Below are 23,524 nucleotides of genomic sequence, written 5' to 3'. Positions count from 1 at the left end.
AGGGGAGTTTCCCTTGTTTCCTTTTATACTTCAGAGTTTTCCTTTCGGTATTATTGTTTTAAAAGCCTTTCTTTTCTCCTTTTAGTCTTTACATTTTTCTTCTTTCTTTTGGGTGTTCTTCCTATTCCTCGTTTTGGTTCAAGTAAGGAATGGTTGTTCTTTTTGCGGGTGATGGGTACTGGTCTAGTGCACTTGTCACGACGGTGTGCTTTCTCAGGGGATTGATGACGCCTGTTTCGGCTCACAGATTTTGCTTCTGTTTGTGACAGGTGATGTTGGGGTCTATCCCAGGCATTTCTTCAAGAGAGCATGCGAAAAGGTTCGTGTTGGCTCGTAGGCACTTGATGAGACCCTCTTCGACCAGAGGTGGAAGGTTTGTCCCAATCTTGACTATCATGGCTGAGTTCTCGTCTAGCTGGATGGATTTGAACTCCATGTCGGGAGTAGGCCGTTCGAAGGGTAGTTTTGCGTCTATGGAAAAGGGCATCTCCTGCCCCTTCTAGCCCTTTGGGTATCTCTCCTCGTGGCGGGCGTCCAGTTCGGCGTAATTACAGTTTGGGACAGGGCACCATGGGGTTTTTCGTGATTCTTTAAGAATCGACGCGGATTGAAGTGCGGGCAACTTCCCCCAGGCCTTGTGACACCTTTTGGCTCCCTTCAAATCCACGTGGATTGTGACTACGTCTATGTTCTTGTTATGATATTTAATTTTCAAATGGACCGTTGAGGTAACCGTATAGAGCGCCACTAAGGTGGGGCGCCATAGTATGCAGTTGTAGATGGATACAATTGGTATCACTAGGAAGGATGCTTTGATCGTGCGTTCCTTCGTTCCTTCTCCAAAGGTTATACATTGTTTTACGTATCCTCATGACCGTGTGCTTGTTTCGTTGAACCAGTGAAGGTTGGTACCGTCGTAGGATTCCAAATCTTCTTTCCTTAGTCCCAATTTCTCAAAAGCGTCCTCGTACAAAATGTCTACCAAACTGCCTTCGTCTACCAAGCATCTAGCGACATCATGGCCACAGATGCTCACGATGACAACAAGTGGTAGCTCTTTGTTTGGTACCCAGTTTACTTTCTCACTGTCGATAAAACCTAATAGTGGTATCTTTTTTGCCACTTTTGGAGGTGTTGTATGTAGAGTCCTTTGTTCAGCTACCTTCCTTTTGGCCGACCCCCTCGGTTCTCTGCCCGATGTGGAGAATCCGCCCATTATCGCTCTGAGAAATATTCGGCCTCCTTCTTTCTCACCCCCACTACCACTGTCGACATTTGTTCAGTCATCGTCGATGGCGCCCTGCATCTTTCAAGGTGGGGACTCCTTTCTCTCCTAGGTGCGTTTCTTTTTTGGTGATTTTCAGCGGGCATCATTCCTTGGGTGTCCCTTGTCAGTAAAGCGGCTTAGCTTTCCTTTCTTTATCAATTCTTCGATTGCATCTTGAAGCTGGTGGCACTCTTGTGTGTCGGGGCCCCGATCTCAGTGGTAGCGGCAATACTTCGTCCTGTTGCTTCTTGCGGATTCTTTCGGTGATTGGGGTGTTAAGTTCCTGGTAGGGCTCTTGTCATAGGCCAAGGAGCTCAGGTCCTGAATACTATTCGTGAGGAAAGGGTGCGTACCTAACTTAAGTTCTAGGTAATGGTACCTCGAAAGGTGTGTCGTTATGGCCTTAACACGATGGATGAGGTAACACTCCCTAAGATCTATTATTTTTCATGAAGCCGGAGTGATATATAGCTATGTGAATCTCAAAAACTTAAGAAGCTAATAAACGGCTATAGCTCTGAGAATCGCAATAATGTTTTGTAATAACTGAACCTAGTTTGAACTACACTTTTATATTTATTGTTGTGACAAAAGATTTATTTTATTTTCTTGGAAATAACTTTTCTGCTTAAATGCTATACGATTCTATGTATCAATGTATATTACATACACTAATGTCATAATTTTGTGATGCAATTCTTTGTTGGAGTTATGTATGCCTCTCTATAATAGATTATCAACTACACCATTTCAGGAAATTAAAGAAATGAAGACAATTATTGTAACGCCCTCCTTTTTATTTAATTATTTTTATTAAGTTAGAGTCTATTTATGTGATTTATTTAAATATGTGAGGTGTTAGTATTATATTAAGTGGCATTATTCTATTATTTATAAGAATATGAGAATTATTAGAGTAAGTAGATTTGGAGGTAGTTTTGAGATTAGATGTCTTTTTATGATTTAGTCGATTTATTTTGATGAATGGTATTTTGTTATGTTATATGTTGGTATTTACTAGCATAATATATTTGTTATTTGTTAGAGATATATTTGTTATTTGGTGTAGAAATATATTTGTTATTTGTTAGAGATATATTTGTTATTTGGTGTAGAAATATATTTATTATTTGTTAGAGATATATTTGTTATTTGGTGTAGAAATATATTTGTTATTTGTGGGAGATATATTTAATTTAGAAATAAATAAGATTATGAGGAAAAGAGTAGTTTTGAGGTGTAAGAGAAATAAGAAGGTGTTATAAATAGAGAAGCTTAGGTTGGAAAGAGTTTACCTTAAACCGCTTTTTGGAAAAGAGGAGAACAAGAGAGAAGAGAAGAGAAAAGTCAAGAGAAGAGGAGAAGACCTTTGGAAAGAAGAACGCTGCTGCTGATTCAAGAATTAATCTAAGGTGAGGGTGAGACTTGAAGGTGAGAAAAACACAAGAAGGGGAGGTTGAATTGTGTTTTGGAAAATTATTCGTTTCTCCTAAATACTGAACACACTGGTCAGAAGCTAAGTGAGACAGCTTCTGAAGTGGTTATCAGAATCTAAATGCAGCGGAATAAAACAGAGAGAGAGAAGAAGAATGACACAAAGTAATTATACCGGTTCCTTCCACAACCCAGAAGTAGTCCAGTCCCCCTTGCACTTCCAAGGAGATTTCACTAAGAGTAATATCCGATTACAATTGCTCAAGCACACAAGCAAGAGACTTCCTTTGCTCAAGCACACAAGCAAGAGACTTTCTTTGCTCAAGAACACAATCAATAGACTTCCCTGCTCAAGCACAACTGCAAGAGACTTCTAACTAAACAAAATTACACAGAAAATTGTTTAAGGTTGAACACTTGATATACAATCAGAGGTGCTCACAATACAAATCAGATACAAACTCAATGACTTAAGAATTTCTAAGATATGACTTTGAGACACATAAATTCTAAGTGAATGCAGAACAATTTCAGCAGAGGTTTGACACTTGTAATAATGTTGTGAGTCTTTTGTTCAACATTACCAAAACTCTAAGTCTTCACTCCTTTATATAGAGGTGTGAAAGAGACGTTGTGAAATTGCCAGCACATCAAAGAGTCGTTGTTGAAGCTTGATCTTTCACCAATGATCTTTTGCCTGATTTGGTTGTTGTCCTATGAAGAACCAATTTGAAATCCATTCCTTATCCAAAGGAACATCTATGCAGGCGAAGCCGTATTCTGGAGCTGTTTTCTTGTCTTGTAGCGTGGACACAAAACAGAGTAGTGGAGAAGGTGGTTGTACAGTTTGTACAATAGTACAATGTCAACGCTTTCGTCCAAATTTCAAGCACATGCCTTCAAACACCTTTGAAAAGACCGTTGCAATGTTCCACTAATTTTCTGCTATGTTTTCGAATCCAATAGACAGCTTTTGCAGTGATGATTCTTCAATCCTTGAATCTTTTGCAAATCCAGTTGATCTTCAGCTTCTGGTGAAATGACTTCTGATGAGGCAGCTTCTGATGATGCAGCTTCTGATATCGCAGCTTCTGATGATGTGGCTTCTGGACCTCTTGTCTTTAGGAGCACTATTTTTCAGAAGCACTTTACTAACTTCAGGAGCGGCTTTACTTCAGGAGCGCTTTTTCTCTTCAGGAGCGTATTGCCTTCAGAAGCGTCTAAACTTTATTTACTTTTGCTCTTTATTTGTTTATTCAGAACCAATTAATGATGTAACTTTTTAACTGTGGTCCTGTACACTTGAACAAATATTCGCTAGTCCAATTTACAATTTTTAATACCTTGTTATCATCAAAACTCTTTAAGGTTCTTTGTTAAACACATTTTGTTCCAACAATCTCCCTCTTTTTGATGATGACAAACAACAGTATTTAAAATTGGTCAATTGTTTTTAATCTAATTAACGAGTTGACTTTGGGGTTTCTGAGGTTTGTAAGCTCAGAGTCTGAGGTTTGTAAGCTCTAACTCCCCCTGAGTCTGATAGTCTTTAAGGTGAGGTTTGTAAGCTCCCCCTAAGTTCTATCCAGGTTAATTAAATTCATTTTTCTCACAATAATATCAGAGCTTAAAAAACATTGAAAAAATTGACTTATAGATAAGAAGAATGGTTCAATTAATTTTATTTGAAATTTGATACTCCCCCTTTTTGATACACCGTTTTAAGGTAAAAACAAAAGGATAGAAATTTTCAAAATTTTCAAATATTATTAATGGGGCTCAAAGCCTTTAAATACTATCACATATACTCCCCCTTTTGTCATTAGCAAAAAGACATAAACAAAAAGAAGAGATGAGAAAAACGTAAGATTAAAGGTTCAGAGCATAAATCAAATTATTTTAATGCATATTAACCATCTTCAAAAAAATTAAATAAACAGAGCATAGCAAGCATTATTATCAAAGCAAATAGCAACACTCATGATATAAACAGTTAATGATATTCAGAAGCAAGAAGAATTCAGAAGCATATAATATCAGAAGCGAAAAGAACTGAATCAGAAGCAGAGATGATCATAGAATACTAAAAGCCTAAAGAGAAAAAAAAAATAAGTTAAAAGTGTGCAACTATGGGTTTGGCTTATTTCTCTAAAATCTTCTTCAGAAGCTCTTGAACATCAGCATACTTCTTGTCCATCTCTTTTCTGTAGTTGTCTTCTCTGATCTTGGCTTCTTGCATATCAGCTTCCAATTTTGATATCTTCAGCTTCTGTTCTAGTAGCTCTGTTTCAAGCCTTTCATTTTCTTCTTTGAGCTCCTTGTTTTTCTGAGCTAGAGCCAGGTCAGGTGCATCATTCTTCTCCAGGATCTCAGAAGGGATAATTAGATGCAAATCCTTAGGCAGGAATTCACCAGGTTCTCTGCCTCTGATACTGAGTGGGTTCTTCACCCAAGTACCAAGAATTTCTACATCTCCAGTATCCTCTTTCATTCCATTCAACCAATCTTCCAGCTTCTGCTTGGCTTGCTCATGAGCCTCAATGCAGGAATCATGCAGTGCTGAAATCAGGTTGATGACCCTTTCCTTGATCCTTCTCCATTGCTTCTGATAGGTAACTTGATGACCCAAGTCATTTCTTCCTGCTATCAGTCTGAGAACTTCAGAAGCAATATCTTCCCACACATCTTGTAGCACTTGAGAATCCAGGAAAATGGTGGGAGGTGAAGGTTGTTTAGAGGGTTTTGGAGGGGCTAAGTGTACCATGGGTAGGTTTGATGATGATTGGTCATTTGTAGTTAAGGATTGGCTAGTTGATGGTTGGTCAGGAGTGTCAGAGGCATGATCATCTTGATCATCCTCAGAGTCTGTGTCCATATCACATACACCAGTATGGTGGGTGATCTTGATGACTTGTACTGGTGAAGGAGTTATGGAAGCAGGAGTTGGCTCAGGAACAATGTGTTCAGGAGCAGCAGTTTCAGATTCAGGTTCAGGAATGGGTTTAGTAACTGGTTGTTCAGGAACAATATGTTCAGGAACGGTCTTTTGAGGAGTGACTTGTTCAAGAACAGATGGTTTAGGAACAGTTGGGGGTGATGAAGTTGTAGGTTCTGGTTGTGGGGGGTCTTCTGAAACAACTTTATTAGAAGCGGATGCTTCTGAAGTTGTCTCAGAGGCTTTCTCTGAGGTTGACTCAACATTTTCTGATACAATCATGTTGAGGGGTTGAATGTTAAGAGGTTGAGGGTGATGGCGGAGGATAGTATCAATGACTCTGTTTCTCTGCTCAGCCATTTCTTCTATCTTCTTATTGATTATATGACCAACTGGCTTAAAAGTGCTTGACTGAGAGGGCTTTTTGTTGGTCTTGGTTGATGTTGAATGGCTTTTTACTGGCTTACGAAACAGAAGACTTATGGGTTTATTATCATCAGAATCAGAAGATGATGATGAGGATTTTGAAGAGGGTGAAGGAGAGTCACTGGATATCTCATGTACTATTGGTTCTGAGTGTGTGAAGATATTACCTGTTGTAGAGGGTTCTGAACAATCAGCTGACTTTATTTGATCATCTTCAGCAGTGCCAGGAATTTTAAGAAGTTGTGATGCTTCTGTTATTACCCTCTCTTGAAGTTCAGAAGCAATCTCCATAGCTTTTCCAATAGCTTCTGACACAGTAGAAGCAGCTTTAGCCTTCTTGGTAATAAGAGGAAAATCCTTGGTCCTCCTTACTGCTTGCTTCCTTTTCTTCTTTGGTATTGCAGGTTGATCAAGAGCAATACCAGTACTCAGGACCACGCTAGAGTTGATATCTTCAGCCGCTTCTTTCATTGATGGCATTGCAGAACCACCAATTATAAGCTTGTCAGAAGCAGGTTTTGCGTTCTTAGCAGATTTTTCAACTTCCATATACTCTTCTGCAGTCATTTTTCTTTTTCTTCTTCTGCCTTTTGCCAGAGGCACTGCACCACCATACATTTCATCAGGTACCTCATCCATCCTGATGACCTGGTTGGTTGCCTCATAGTGTTCCTTGATGTAGTACATCTGCACATCAATAGGATCCTTTTTGCAGATTGGAGGAAAATCTTTCATAAGATCAGACCTGACATGGGATTCACTCAAATCAGTTTGAAGCTTGGTGACAACAGTGATCAACTTCATATTCTTGAGGGTTTGTGCATTTATGAACTTTCCAGTCTTAGTATCAAGCAGCTCATCTGTGAAGGCTTCAACACTGCTTAGTTTGTCCAAGACTCCTCCTTTGATAGAATATTTCTGACAAGAGTCTTCCATAAGGTACCCAGGTTCTATTCTGCAGCTGACTCTGTTTCAGACACTCTATCAAGTACTTGAACATATATTTTGGCACGTTCACTTTCTCCTTCTTAATGAAGTGCTGGAGAAAGACCTTCTGTGCCAAATTGGGTTTCTCACTTCCACCACATGGAAGCAAGTCCTCATTCTGAATCTTCAGAAGCAGCTTCTTATCCATGCTCAGATCAGCATACTTTCCTGCTTGCATGGAGTTGTACAGAGCCAAGTTTACTTTCTCTTTCCAGATGCGTTCTTCAGCTGTACTTGAGAGATCAATTCCAGAGTATTTTCCAGAGGCTTCTCTACGGAGTACAGCTTCTATCTGCCATTCTGCAATTCTCACTGGAATACCACAAATACTTGACCTGATTTCAACACCTGTAAATGGCTCAAGTCCCATTTCTTATCTGGTCTTCCCTTCCAGTTCTGGATAAATCAACACCATTTGACTTTCTTCAGCTATAGACGCAGCTTTGTCATAAACCTTAGCTCTCACCCAGAAGTGTATAACCAATGCTTCGTATGTTGGTCCATTCAACATCTTGAAGTAATTCATAAGTTCTTGCTTTTCATAGTAGCTTCTGATCCAACACTCATGGAAGGCGAGTGATTCAAAATCCACCGGATTTTCTATTTGAACCTGTAGTTCCCATTCTTCCAGTTTCATACTTCTTCCTCTGTAGTCATATTCAGGAACCATTCGTGCAGAAGAGTCTGAAGCTTCCTGTTGCGAGCTTGATGATGCCATTTTGATGAAGATTGAAGAAGATTTAGAGAATTTAGGGTTCTAATGTTTTTGCGCTTACTTCGCAGGAGGTTTGAGAGCAAATGTGTTTGTTGTGAGTGAGTAGTGTGTGAATTGAAAAAGTGTTTAAGAGTAAAAACGTTTGCAATTCAAAAGAGACAAACAAACATAACATTAATGACAAAATTGGGGGCGCGTGAAAAGTACTTTCAAGGCTATTAAATCATCATTGCCCTTTTTAGTTATACACCAATACATATATGCCACGTCAGAAGTTCTCAGAGTAACTACCAAGTTAGTGGGCTAGAAGTTACCATAAAAAGTAACTCCCAACATTTCCACTAACTCCACTATTCAGAAGCATAAAATCCAGCTTCTGGACTTCAGATGCTGACATCATCATCAGAGGAGAGTTTTCCTCAGAACCTCAATAAAGAGCTTCTGATGGATTACTGCTTCTGAACTAACTTCAGAACCTAAAATCCTATTCAAGAGCAAGCAAACATTTAATCAGACACAAAGTGCATGTTCAAATTTTTCTTTATAAAATCAAATCTTTCAACAGTTAAAGGCTTAGTAAATATATCAGCCCATTGATTCTCAGTATCAATGAATTGTATATCTAAAATCCCTTTTTGAACATAGTCTCTGATAAAATGGTGTTTGATTTCAATGTGCTTAGCTCTCGAATGCAAAATTGGATTTTTAGACAAACAAATAGCAGCAGTATTATCACAATAAATGGGAATACTGTTAGCAGTTATCTGATAGTCTTCCAACTGATGTTTCATCTAGTTGTGTACAACAACTTGCAGCTGAAATGTATTCTGCTTCTGTTGTAGACATAACAATAGTTGTTTGTCTTTTGCTAGCCCAGGATATAAGATTGTCACCCAAAAATTGACAATTGCCACTGGTTGACTTTCTTTCAATCCTATCACCAGCATAATCAGCATCACAGAATCCAATTAGCTTATAATCTAAGGATTTCCTATAAAGGAGTCCAAGATTAGTTGTTCCTTTCAAATACCTGAAGATTCTCTTGACAGCAGTCATATGAGATTCTGTAGGATCTGATTGGAATCTTGCACACAAGCATACGCTGAATAAAATATCTGGCCTAGATGCAGTGAGGTATAACAAAGAACCAATCATACCTCTGTACAGCTTCTGATCAACTTTAGCTCATTCATCTTCTTTGCTTAAGGTGCACGTAGGATGCATTGGAGTGTTCATCACTTTACAATCTTCAAGCTTGAACTTCTTCAGAAGCTCCTTTGTATACTTTGATTGATGAACATAGACTCCATCTTTGCATTGATTAATTTGAATGCCCAGGAAGAACTTCAGCTCTCCCATCATGCTCATTTCAAATTCATCCTGCATTAACTTAGAAAATTCCTTGCAAAGAGATGCATTAGTAGAACCAAATATTATATCATCAACATATATTTGCACAACAAGAATATCTTTCCCAAGGGTCCTTCTGAAGAGTGTTGTATCAACCTGTCCTCTTTTAAAATCATTTTTGGTTAAGAAATTACTTAGTCTATCATACCAAGCTCAGGGAGCTTGTTTCAAGCCATATAGTGATTTCTTCAGTTTAAAACATGGTCAGGATATTTAATATCCTCAAATCCAGGAGGTTGCTTGACATACACTTCTTCTTCTATGACACCATTAAGAAATGCACTCTTGACATCCATTTGATATAATATTATCCCATGATTAACTGCATAAGATAGAAGTAACCTGATTGCTTCCAATCTTGCAACTCGAGCAAATGTTTCAGTGTAATCAATGCCTTCTTGTTGACTATATCCTTATGCAACAAGTCTGGCTTTGTTTCTTGTTACTTCTCCATACTCATTCAACTTGTTTCTGAATACCCATTTTGTTCCAATAATGTTCTTGTGCTGAGGTTTGGGTACCAGATCCCACACATCATTTCTTTGAAATTGATTCAACTCTTCTTGCATAGCTAAGATCCATCCATCATCTAAAAGTGCTTCATCAACTGTTGTAGGTTCAATCATTGAGATCAGTCCAATCATTGATTCTTCCTGTCTGAAGTATGATCTTGTTCTTCTTGGACTATCTTTGTTTCCAATGATTAATTCCTCAGGATGTGAAGACTTGTGCTTGAATGTGTTTCTGGAAGGATCTGCTTGATGTGAGCCATCTTGTGCTTCATCAGAAGCAGCTTCATCTTGCGCTTCTGATGTGGGTTCAGCTTCTGGACTATCTTCAGATTCAGCTATCTGATCAGGTTCTGGAGTAGCTTCAGGAACCTGTATCTCTGCAACACTTTCACCTTGCTTTGAAGTTTTATCTTCAAGCTCTTTGTCATCAAATTTAACGTGCATAGATTCTTCAACACAGAGTGTCTCTGAATTATACACTCTGTATGCCTTTGACCTTTCAGAGTAACCTAAGAAGATTCCTCTTTGGGCCTTGGCATCAAATTTCTTTAGGTAGAGCTTGTTATTCAGAATGTAACATGTACATCCAAATTGATGAAAGTAAGAGATATTGGGTTTCCTTCCTTTAAAGAGTTCATATGTTGTTTTCTCCAAAATAGGTCTAATATAGATCCTGTTCTGGACATAACATGCTGTATTCACTGCTTCTGCCCAAAAATGTTTTTGTAAATTGTTTTCATGGATCATGGTTCTGGCCATTTCTTGTAAAGTTCTATTCTTTCTCTCTACAACCCCATTTTGTTGTGGAGTTCTAGGAGAAGAGAATTCATGGACAATTCCATGTTTTTTACAAAAAGCTTCAAATGGCTCATTTTCAAATTCTCCACCATGATCACTTCTGACTTTTAAATCTTTGATTCTTTTTCAGATTGAATTTGAGTGCAGAAACTACTGAATACATCACAAGCAACATCTTTACTCTTTATGAATTTCACCCAAGTCCATCTGCTATAATCATCAACAATGACTAATCCATATCTACTTCCATATAAGGATGCAGTACTAATTGGTCCAAATAGATCAATATGAAGTAGTTCCAAGGGTCTAGAGGTTGAAACAATGTCTTTGGTTTTAAAGGATGATTTCACAATTTTCCCTCTCTGACATGCACCACAGAGTGCATCTGAATGATAGTCAATGTCTGGTAGCCCTTTGACAAGTTGTAACTTACTAAGTTTAGAGATTAATCTCCAGTTAGCATGTCCCAACCTTTTGTGTCACATCCATTTCTTAGCATTCACTGATAGAAGGCAAATCACCTTCTGATCAGCCAGTTCAGAAAAATTGATTTTGTAGACATTATCAACTCTCTTTCCCTTGAACACAATGGATTTGTCTTCCTTGTTGATTACAGTACAGTTGGTTTTCTCAAAAAGCACATCATAACCATTATCACAAAATTGACTAATGCTCAAAAGGTTATGTTCAAGACCATCTACCAACCATACATTATTAATTGAGGTAGAGGAATTACCAATAGTTCCTGTACCTATGATCTTGCCAGTTTGGTTGCCTCCAAATTTCACACTTCCTCCTTCTTTCATTGTTAAGCTGAGGAAGCTGGACTTCTCTCCTGTCATGTGTCTTGAGAAACCGCTGTCTAGGTACCATGATCTTTGCTTTGGTGCTGCTCTTAGACATACATCGTTTTCATCTTCTGAGTCTGAATCTGATCCAGCTTCTGAAGTTTCTGTTGCTACCAACCCAACAGCTATCTTTGCATCTTCATCAGCTTCCTCTTTATCAGATCCAGATTCACTTTCCAAATCATCCCAGGTTGCCATTAAACTCTGCTTGATCTGCTTCTCGAATTTGCTTGGTTTGAATGTAGACCTCTTTGACTTGTCCTTTGTCTTTTCTTTTTGAAGATCAGGGTATTCAGCAATGAAATGTCCAGGATTCTTACAGTTGAAGCATCCCTTCTGATCTTCTTTCCTTGAGCTTCTGGAGTTGCTCCTCTTGGTTAGAAACTTTCTGTTCTTCTTGGCCAGATATTGAAGTCTGGTTGAGAGCATGGCCATTTCAGCAGCATCTGGTTCAGAATCTGAACTTGATTGTTCTTCCTCTTCATATTCAACCACTTTGAGAGCTTTTGATGACTTGCCTTTGGATGGAAGAGCTATTGATTTACTCTTTTTAGTAGACTCATGTTCATTAAGACTTAACTCATGAACTTTGAGAGAACTAACAAGATCTTCGACACTTAAAGTGTTTAAATCTTTAGCTTCCTCAATTGCAGTCACCTTTGGTCTCCATCTTGCAGGAAAGCTTCTGAGTATCTTGCTCACATGGTCAGAAGCAACATAGCTCTTCTTTAGAATTTGTAGCCCAGAGACTAAGGTTTGAAACCTTGAGTACATCTCCTCAATAGTTTCATCATCCTTCATCTTGAATAACTCGTACTGATGTACAAGCATGAGAGCTTTAGCTTCTTTGACCTTCTTGCTGCCTTCGTAGTTTGAACAGAGAAAAGCAAACATAGCTTTAGCAGTGGATTTGTCACTCATCTTCATGTACTCTGCTTTGGGTATGGCAGTGACAAGGGCTCCTCTGATAATATGATGCTTCTTGTAGAGTTTCTTCAGCTCTGGAGTATGTTTCATTCTATCCACAGCAGCTCCTTCTTCATCAAGGACAAGGTCACGAACACCATCTTCTAGAATATCCCATAGTTCTTCATCTAAGCTCATGATATAACTATAGAAGTTGGTTTTCCACCAAGAAAATTCTTCAGCATCTCCGTTGAACTTTGGAATCTTTCCAACACTGGATTTCTTACTATCACTATAATCATGTGAGACATTTTTATAGCTAGTATCACCAGAACCTGTAGGAGGAGGAGTAAACATGTTTTTCTCAGATCTTTGACTGTTACACGGTTAAGTGATACACAACATACCAATGCTCTAGATACCAATTGAAGGTTAGAAAAACACAAGAAGCGGGGTTGAATTGTGTTTTGGAAAATTCTTCGTTTCTCCTAAATACTGAACACACTGGTCAGAAGCTAAGTGAGACAGCTTCTGAAGTGGTTATCAGAATCTAAATGCAGCGAAATAAAACAGAGAGAGAAGAAGAACGACACAAAGCAATTATACTGGTTCCTTCCACAACCCGGAAGTAGTCCAGTCCCCCTTGCACTTCCAAGGAGATTTCACTAAGAGTAATATCTAATTACAATTGCTCAAGCACACAAGCAAGAGACTTCGTTTACTCAAGCACACAAGCAAGAGACTTTCTTTGCTAAAGAACACAATCAAGAGACTTCCCTGCTCAAGCACAACTGCAAGAGACTTCTAACTAAACAAAATTACACAGAAAATTGTTTAAGGTTGAACACTTGATATACAATCAGAGGTGCTCACAATATAAATCAGATACAAACTCAATGACTTAAGAATTTCTAAGATATGACTTTGAGACACAGAAATTCTAAGTGAATGCAGAACAATTTCAGCAGAGGTTTGGCACTTGTAATAATGTTGTGAGTCTTTTGTTCAGCATTACCAAAACTCTAAGTCTTCACTACTTTATATAGAGGTGTGAAAGAGACGTTGTGAAATTACCAGCACATCAAAGAGTCGTTGTTGAAGCTTGATCTTTCACCAATGATCTTTTGCCTGATTTGGTTGTTGTCCTATGAAGAACCAATTTGAAATCCATTCCTTATCCAAAGGAACATCTATGCAGGCGAAGCCGTATTCTGGAGCTGTTTTCTTGTCTTGTGGCGTGGACACAAAACAGAGTAGTGGAGAAGGTGGTTGTACAGTTCGTACAATAGTACAATGTCAACGCTTTCGTCCAAATTTCAAGCACATGCCTTCAAACACCTTTGAAATGACCGTTGCAATGTTCCACTAATTTTCTGCTATGTTTTCGAATCCAATAGACAGCTTTTGCAGTGATGATTCTTCAATCCTTGAATCTTTTGCAAATCCATTTGATCTTCAGCTTCTGGTGAAATGACTTCTGATGAGGCAGCTTCTGATGATGCAGCTTCTGATGATACAGCTTCTGATAACGCAGCTTCTGATGATGTGGCTTCTGGACCTCTTGTCTTTAGGAGCACTATTCTTCAGGAGCACTATTTTTCAGAAGCACTTTACTAACTTCAGGAGCGGCTTTACTTCAGGAGCGCTTTTTCTCTTCAGGAGCGTATTGCCTTCAGAAGCGTCTAAGCTTCATTTACTTTTGGTCTTTATTTGTTCATTCAGAACCAATTAATGATGTAACTTTTTAATTGTGGTCCTGTACACTTGAACAAATATTAGCTAGTCCAATTTACAATTTTTAATACCTTGTTATCATCAAAACTCTTTAAGGTTCTTTGTTAAACACATTTTGTTCCAACAAGACTACCTTGCATTAATATTAAGTTGTTGAATCATTAGATTCCATCTAACAAGTTGGGGAAAGTTTGTGACAATTTGAGAATTAGGGTTTTGAGAGGGATTTGATGATTAGATGATGAAAACTTGTTGAATTGATGTAGAAATTCTATACAGTCCTTAGATAACCCATAGGATGATTATTGGATGTAGTTTTGAGGATAGAACCATGGAATTGGATGAGATGTTGGTGAGTTTAAGAATTAGGGTTTAATAATTGTAATAGGTTGTTAATAGATTTGAGAACCCTTTGAATTTGCATACAGTAAGTTGATGAATAATTAATGTTCTAATGATATGGTAATCATAGGGTAATGATTAGGGTCAAGTTTGGAGAGTATTGGATCGAATACGAAGTGGAAAAGATTTCCCCAAAGCAAAATCGCAGCTGAATTGCGATTTTGCTATCAATGTGCAAAACGCGTTTTTATTGTCTCAGTTTGACAAGTTTAAGTTTTGAACTGGGTTTAGGTGTAAACACGAAAGTTGTAGGTATGGATGTTAGATTTCTAATGTCGTTGGTCTCACGTCAATAGGATTTATAGAACTTGAGTTATGGTCAAATTACTGCACGTAGGTCACAGTGAATTTTTATGGACTTTCAGCACAACTTTTCCAAATTTAAAATAAAAACTGGTACTGATCGGTACAGAATTGGTCTTAGGCGTAAACATGAAAGTTTTAGATAATTTTGTTAGCTTTCTAGTGGCTTTGGTTTGACGTGAAAATGATGTTTGGTCTTTGAGTTATGATGAAAATACTACAGGGAGGTCTTAGCAAAATTGTACGGTGACAGCCTTCTCTGTTTCATGTTTTTGCATTTTGTTCATATGTTTCTGTTTTGAATTGATCTTTGTTGTAAACATGAAAAGTTTCATCTCAAATTCATAAAATCATTTTAATCCAACCCAAATGATGTTCTAGTAGCTTTTAAAGATAAAACAACAGTCAAACACATCAAAAGAAACACTCAGGGGTGTCCGGAAACAACCCCGTACGCCCCGAGTTGCACAGAATTGCATGTGCAATTCTGCACAACTCGCCATGGCGAGTTCCTGCTCGCTAGGCGAGCCTCACAGAACAGGGGAACCCAAAAATGGGTTCCCTCTCGGAAACAAACCCAAAAATCTCACAAAAAACCCAATTTCCCCAAAATCATTACAGAAACTTTGTTAGCAGTTAACATACATTAAGGACACATCAAAACACATTTAATCATGAGGTCATATCATCATTTCAACATAAAAATCAAAATCATAAACATTTTTCACCAAAAACTCATTTTCCACAATTCAATCCAAACTTCACAAACAATACCAACAATTCAAAACCCAACAACATACAAACATACCCAAACATTTAATTAGTAATTTGAAGCATGTTTAAAATTCATGGTTTTCACACAATTAAGCTACAATTGAGAAAAAAAAAACTTATTTCAAACCCCAACTATAAACTTGAACATATAAACACTTCAATTCCATAAATTTTCAACTTACCCAATTTTACACATCAAAGAAGAGCACGAATTTCATCACACATCATCATAATTTTCACAAATCAAACGAAGCAATTATGACCCATAAGTGAAAAAGAAATTATAACTTATTATGTAGAATAGAACTATCCCCCTTACCTCAAATCTTCAAAAATCTCTAGCCAAGGCTTCACTCTACTCCTCTAGCTCCCTAACTCTTGTTTTCTTCTCTTCTAAGTTCTTCCTCTTCTTTCTTCTATTCTTCTCTCTATCTCTCTACTTCCTCTCTCTAGCCACACTATATTTGTGAAATGTGTGACAATTATCACTCATAAGTGAAAAAGAAATTATAACTTATTATGTAGAATAGAATTATCCCCCTTACCTCAAATCTTCAAAAATCTATAGCTAAGGCTTCACTCTCCTCTTCTAGCTCCCTAGCTGCTGCTTTCTTTTCTTCTAAGTTCTTCCTCTTCTTTCTTCTATTCTTCTCTCTATCTATCTACTTTCTCTCTCTAGCCACACTATATTTGTGAAATATGTGAATGAATGATGAGTGTAACCCTAATTTCCACACATGAGTTATTTATTTATACCACAATAATGGGGGTAAGTCTATTCTTATTGGGCATAACAATTCTTACCACCTAATTCTAAAAAGTTACTACATTATATACTTAACTCATTAAAATCTTATTATTTTACCATCTCAAAATAATTATCACTATTTACTTCTAACTTGGTAAAAATAACTATTCTCTCCAAAACATTAAAAATAATCTTCCAACTAAAATTATTAACTTACCCTTACTCACCAAATGACCAAAATACCTTTAGTGTTTAAAATAACTAAAATACCATTCTAGGCTAAAAATTCACTAATCCCAAGTCAAATACACAAGCAAGCAAATAAACACATACAAACACATATAATAAATACATAAAATAAACCTAGTGAAAACAGGTTGTTACAGGGAGGGGGTGTGTTGCGAGTAAAGCTGTCAAATGTGGAATTTGGGATGTGTTTGTATTGGGCCTAAAAGTATTTAGCCAGTCCAGAACAACTACTAAAAACAAACAAAAATTAAATTTAATTCATCCCCCTCTTCATACCATTTAAACTTTCGCAAGAGATATTTCTATAATGTTATAGATGAGTTTACTTGAAAGCAAACATCAAAAGTTGAGACATAAAATATATTGGGACCAAACCTTGTTAAAAATAATTAAATTGAACTAAAAATAAATTTTAAGATATTTATCTAGAGCAAAACTTATTTAACCCAATATTATTTATGATAAACTTAAAACCGATATCAATTGAATATAATATAATATGGATAGATATGTAATAACACAAAAATATATATAAATTCCTAGTATACATTTTGTTTAACAAGCCAATATGGAATTCTATTAACAACACAAAAAGAAAACTCCTCAGCACAAGGCGTGCTAAGCAGATGCTTAAAAGTTCAATACAAGGATCAGTAGAAAACCAAGACGAAATCAGCCAAACCCATTCAATCAAAGGGGATCGGACACCAACTTGCAAAATCAATAGAAAACCCTATATGTTTTTCCTTTACACACCAGAATGAAGTAAGTTTAACCTTATGTAACATTTTCACTATAGATTTTTCCTTATCATTAATAACTCTAGCATTTCTTTCCTACCATAAAGTCAAAACACAAGTGAAAATTGAACTAAATGATCATGAAAATCAAGTGGATCGACTGATGAAAAACCAAGCCAAGCACAAACCAAAAGCCAAAGTGAACCGAAATTGAAGGAACAAATGAGATGCTGATTCGGAATCACAACACCCACTCGTACACAAATGATCTTCAACAGTAATAATCTTGCTAGTCCACATTCTTAACTAGTCATCATACTTTTGATGATGTACCGCCATGTCTTATTAAATTGGTATATAATGAAATGCTATAAGCTTTTTTTCCTCTAAAAAAATAGATTCCTTCAATAAAATATAGATATACTAGAAAAAATATAATTTAGATATATGTAGTTTTTTATTTTCATATATTTTAAACTATTTATATCGAAAAAGAAAAAATTGTCAAGTGACCTAAATATGTCTTCTACTGTAAAGAAACGTCGTGAACCTTCTCACCTTACTGTATTCAAGTTTAGGGCTTCTTAATTTAAGAAGAAACGCTTTTGCCGTAATCTGCTTCTCTTCCCTTTTCCCCTGATCTTTTAGAATTTCATTCCATATTGAGGGCGACGATCCAAATGTTCCTTCTCAATCACTGGAAATGAAAACAATCGCCATTATGAGGCAGAAATTGACTACCAACACCGGATCCCAAACGTCGTCGTTGCTTTCCACTCTTCCCTTCGATTTAGTACCAAAGATTCTTTGTAGGCTTCTGGTAAAGCTCATTCTTCAACTCCAATGCATCTGCAAGTCATGGAAATCTTTGATCTCCAATCCCATGGTGTATAATAAACTTGATTTGGTCCATTGGACTAATTAAGTGTTAGGCCCAATTAGAAAATAAATGGCCAGATTATAGATGCTATCATAATCTATTTTTTTATTTACATGTCTGTTGTTTATTTCCTCAACAATATTCAATGTTCGTTATTGTTGTTGGTATTTAAGAGCATATAATTGTAATTTGGAAAACGAAAGATTAGATTACGCGTGTATTCTTGTTTCTGCTTCTTCTTTGGAGGTGGTAAATAGGAATGAGCAGATTTTGGTTGAAGGTACGGTGCCCGAGGTTAAAATCATGGAGGAATGGAGGGAGTTTTCATTTAGGTGAAGATTGTTTGATTGATGACGTACTGAATTCAGATTCAGCCCATTATGAACCAGGTCATTTCATTTTCACATAAATTACATCCTCTTCATATATGGCCCTGCTTGTGCGTAAAGATTCTTAAACAAGGTCAATTCAACCAGGTCAATTCAACAATAACTGAATGCTCTTAAATACCCTCTAATTCAGCCAATTTATTGTTTGAATATTGTTGACATTGAGAAGCATTCAGTTTGCAGGATGTAAAGCTTCAATGTGGAAACTCAAGAATGTGTGATAACACCATAGTTGTACATTATTCCTTCATTGCACCGATACATTACAATCATACATCAAAGACTTTTGAAATCAGTTAATGGTTTGATAACTACAATGCAATGTGGAAACTCCCAAATACGTGAAAGGTCGTATAATGACAAGGGATCATCTTCAATATATGGTTACTGATGAAAAAAATATAAAATGGAATAACATATTTTTCAAATTACAAGAATTTAAATACATCCATGTATATTTGTTTGCACCAACAACACAAAAAAACACTAAAGTCCAATTCAATACCCATACTCTGGAGCCATAAATATTATTACAATATGCATGCTTTGATGTCCATTGAATTTGAATTCGATATTACTTCAGCTCTTAATACCAAAAAAATTCTCCAGGGTCTCAAATCTAGTTTGGTAACCAAAGGTTTCGCTTGCATTTGGTAACAACTTACAAATTAAAACCAAAGGTTTCGCTTGCATGTGGTATCAGGTTTCAATATACCTTTGGAATTCAACATAACTCTCAAATTTGTACAACGGATACATGGATCTATGAACAAATCTAAGTTGTAAATCCCCAAACGTGTCTCTTCATTATACTCATCAAGTTGTCGAGGCTTTAGTTTTTTTATTGTGGTATACCCTCCAAGCACTGTGGGCTCAAGCAACATGGTAGTCTTACCGGGAATGACAAAGGGTGACATACTCAACTCAGTGAATCGATTACATTTATATGAAAAATGTGCAAAATATCCCGATTTAGGATGATATGCTTCTTCGTTGGAGTTTGTTGCTGTCATGTTGACCTTTAATCTGTAAAATATGGTGTCGTTTTCTAGGTTGAATTTTATTAATGAAGCATCAACCACATTGTACTTGATCCCTGACATGTAACTGGTATTGCTTTTTATGAACAACGCAGCCATGACAATCATAAACAACACGATTATAATAATCATAATATTCTCGAATTTTTGTGATTGAGATTGAGTCGGAGGGTCATTGGAGGACGACATCTTGAATGAAATACAAGATTTTCTTCAACTCTGTTGGTTAGGTTTTAATGCAATGTTCTTCAACTATGTGGTGGTTTTGGTTTCTGCACAATGGTGTTTTCATAGTACTGTTTATTGCTTGTGCTCATTTTAGGCATGATTTGTTGTTTATTGCTGTAGCAAGCTTTTTTTTTTGTCAAGCTGTAGCAAGCTTTTTATAGTGTCAATTTCTTTTCTTTTTTTTTTTTAAAAAAATTAGTTGTTGCATCTCCTTATTTTAGTTGTCACCTCTCCCTCTTTTAGTTATAACTTTTGTACATTGGTGACAAGGATAATTATTTATTGGATAAATGAGTTTAAAAAATATAAATAAATTAGATTGAAAAAAATATAGGAATATAAGATTTTGATTTCATAGTGAGTAATACCTCAAATTCGTCCTTGAATTTTCAAAAATCAGCCAAATTCGTCCCCAAATTTTGCGAAATATCTATTTAGTCCCTTAATTTTAATGATGTCCATCAAAATGGTCCCTCCGTCCAAAAGCTCCATTAGTGCTGATGATGTGTCCTCTTGCATGCTGTGTTGTCCTGTACACGTGTCAACAAGACAACCACGTGTACAAGGACTAATTTGATAGAAATGGTAAAATTTCCAGTTTTAAATTTTCAGTGTCATTTTTTCTGTGTTTCTAATTATACCCCCTCTATAACTGAGACCAAAATGAGGATCAATTTGAGACTTATTGTCATAATATAAGGACTAATTTGATGGATATTGTTATAATTTAAGGGCTAATGTGATTGATTTTATTTCAGGTAATGGGTACAAGGAGATATGGCATGAGAGGACCAGTGATTTCAAATGATAGGCATAAACAAACACCATCGAGAGGTCCTGCTCCACAAAATCAAACTGCTCCTGGAGTTATTAGAGTTCCAAAACCAAATTACAGGTCATCCGCTTCTACTCAACCCCAATACATGGAGTTTATCCCAACGTCAGGATTTCCAAAGCAGTGATACTTGTTTAAATTATGCTTTTGGACTAGTTTAATTAATGTTTTTTGGACTTGTTTAATTTATGCTTTTTAGATATGTAATGACTTAAGAACATCAAATCGCTTGATGACTTGATGCCTATGTAATGTTCTTTTTTTTGGCTATGTAATGACTTATGAACATCAAATGTATGACATATGATGGTATGCAAATGTCTGTTTTTTTACAATCAAAGTGTCTGTCTTTTACTTTTTACTTTGTTCAACAAATGTATGCACCAAGGATCACAGTGATATATGTTGTGAAAATTCAAGGAATTATTTGATGGTATTTTCACTAATTTGGGGATCGATATGATGGATAGACATACAATAGAAGGACCAATTTGATGGTAAGATTTTGACAGAAGGGTTGAATTCATTCATTGACAACCTCTTTTCATTACAACATTACACAAACTTGGCACAATACAATAACATTTTAAACAACTCAATCAAACAAATTACTCCTATCAATATCTTAATCAACTTAAGCTCACTTCCTACACAATCAACTTTATCCATCAACCTTGCCCTCCAAACCTCTTGTCTGCCACTATCCTTTGACTTCTCCATCAACCTTGCATTTCTTCCATTACCAGCACCATTGTTTTTGAAATAACCTAGTTCTCCAGCTTCATCAACCCAGACAAAAAATTGACAATTTTCACCATCATCCTATACAAAGAAATTTCAACATCAGTACAATTTAAACAAACCATTCACACATCACATAACCATTGTTAAACAAACCTTGGGCAGAGGGCAGACATAGAAAGGCCTTCTTGGGTTATTGACAGTGTTGGCTTTTCTTACCACACATATTCTAGGACACCAACATTGAAGCACTCTCACATCACCATTGTACATAGAGCTTGAAGATGAAGACCAACTGTTGTAGCTGTTTTTGCCCATACACCCACCACCCATAATTTCTGAACACCAAATCTTCAACAATAACCATTGATTTTTGGATTTCGAATTGAATTAAAAAAATTAGGGTTTTATGTTTTTTGAATTGGGGAAGAACTTTGTCATCAATTTCTGGAAGAATTTTTGAGGATTTTGAACTCTAGGTAACAAATTATAACATTAGGGTTCCAAATTTATATATTTGGGGAAGAAAGAGCCGTTCATGAGAAAGAGACGTTGGGGGAAAAAGATATGTTGGGAATTTTCCAATTTTCTGGAAATCAATCAATTTGGTCCTTGGTAATTTCATCATTTTCAGCCAAATTAGTCCCTGCTTGCGTGGCATCTGACGTGGTAAGCCTTGTAAGTAGTTAACGGTGCACTTCACCTCCGCTAACAGACCAACTTAATGGATGGACTGATTTGATTGACATTTTAAAAATTCAGGGACTAAATAGATATTTCGCAAAATTTTGAGAGGAATTTGGCTGTTTTTTGAAAATTCAAGAACGAAGTTGAGGTATTACTCTTTCATAGCCTTTTCTGTGTATAAATCCGATAGTGTCTCAGACAATGATTTTTAATTTAATTATTAATATAAAATAATTATATTTTTTATAAAATTAAAATATGTAAAATATGAAAAGATTATTAATGTGGTTTTTTTTAATAAGGAAATATTACTCTCGTATTTGGGGATGACAACTCATTTTTAGATATCTACAGAAAACCCATTTTTTAGAAGAAAAAAAAAACAAGATTTCTTTATAAAGAAATTGTGATACCCTAAGTTTCTTCATTCTCTTTTCAAGACACAAAAGATGTTAACACAAAATATTCACACCTTTCATTCTCAATTTAACAAGAAAGTTTCTAACAAAAACAAAATAAATCACATTCATTTTTTTCTTTTTACCATATAACTAACTTAAATCGTTAACAGAAAATTTTTATGTCAAAAAAAAGATACACAATTGCTAACTTTTTTGTTTTTTTAGCAAATAGTCACTTTAGTCCCTGACTCTGCACCTCGCTGTCACATAGGTCCCTGACTCAGGATTAAATACAAACAAGTCCCTGACTCTACACTTCCGCTATCACTTTAGTCCCTGCCGTTAAAAAAACCTGTTAAGTGATGATGTGGCATGCTGACAAGGAGTATGACGTGTCACAGGGACTAAAGTGAAAGTAAAAAATGGTCAATTTGGTCCCTGTATCGAAAATCAATATCCTCAATTTATTGTTAGATCCCTGACTATGTATATTTACTGTCAGTTAGGTCCCTGACAGTAAACACGAAATTTCACTAATATCCTTGACAACACTAAGGTATCTGTGCTAAATACCAAAATATTATTATAACACTTACAAAAATGATTCCATAGTTTAATAAAAAATGTTTCCATAACATAATTATTAAGTCATTAATGACAACCGTCGAGTAATCAAAAGATTGCACCATATTTGGGCATTTATGTTTGATATTTCTATGAATGATATGCTAAAAAACAAGAACACCATCTCTGTGTATATTTTTATTAGACTATGAAAACAAACCATAAAACTATTTCTGATATACACATATACCTTAGTGTTGTCAGTAAGTAGCATGTTAAACTAACAACTTGCTAAGGGTCTTAATGAAATTTCGTGTTTACTGTCAGGGACCTAACTGACAGTAAGTATACACAGTCAGGGACCTAACAATAAATTGAGGATATTGATTTTCGATTCAGGGACCTAACTGACAATAAGTATACACAGTCAGGGATTTAACAGTAAATTGAGGATATTGATTTTCGATTTAGGGACCAAAGTGACCATTTTTTACTTTCACTTTAGTCCCTGTGACACGTCATACTCCTTGTCAGCGTGCCACATCATCACTTAACAGATTTTTTTAACGGC

Source organism: Medicago sativa, chromosome 6 (assembly GCF_051527215.1).
Source record: "Medicago sativa cultivar Bolivia chromosome 6, Bolivia_mono, whole genome shotgun sequence".
Classification (NCBI taxonomy): domain Eukaryota; kingdom Viridiplantae; phylum Streptophyta; class Magnoliopsida; order Fabales; family Fabaceae; genus Medicago; species Medicago sativa.
This window is presented reverse-complemented; position numbering follows the sequence as displayed.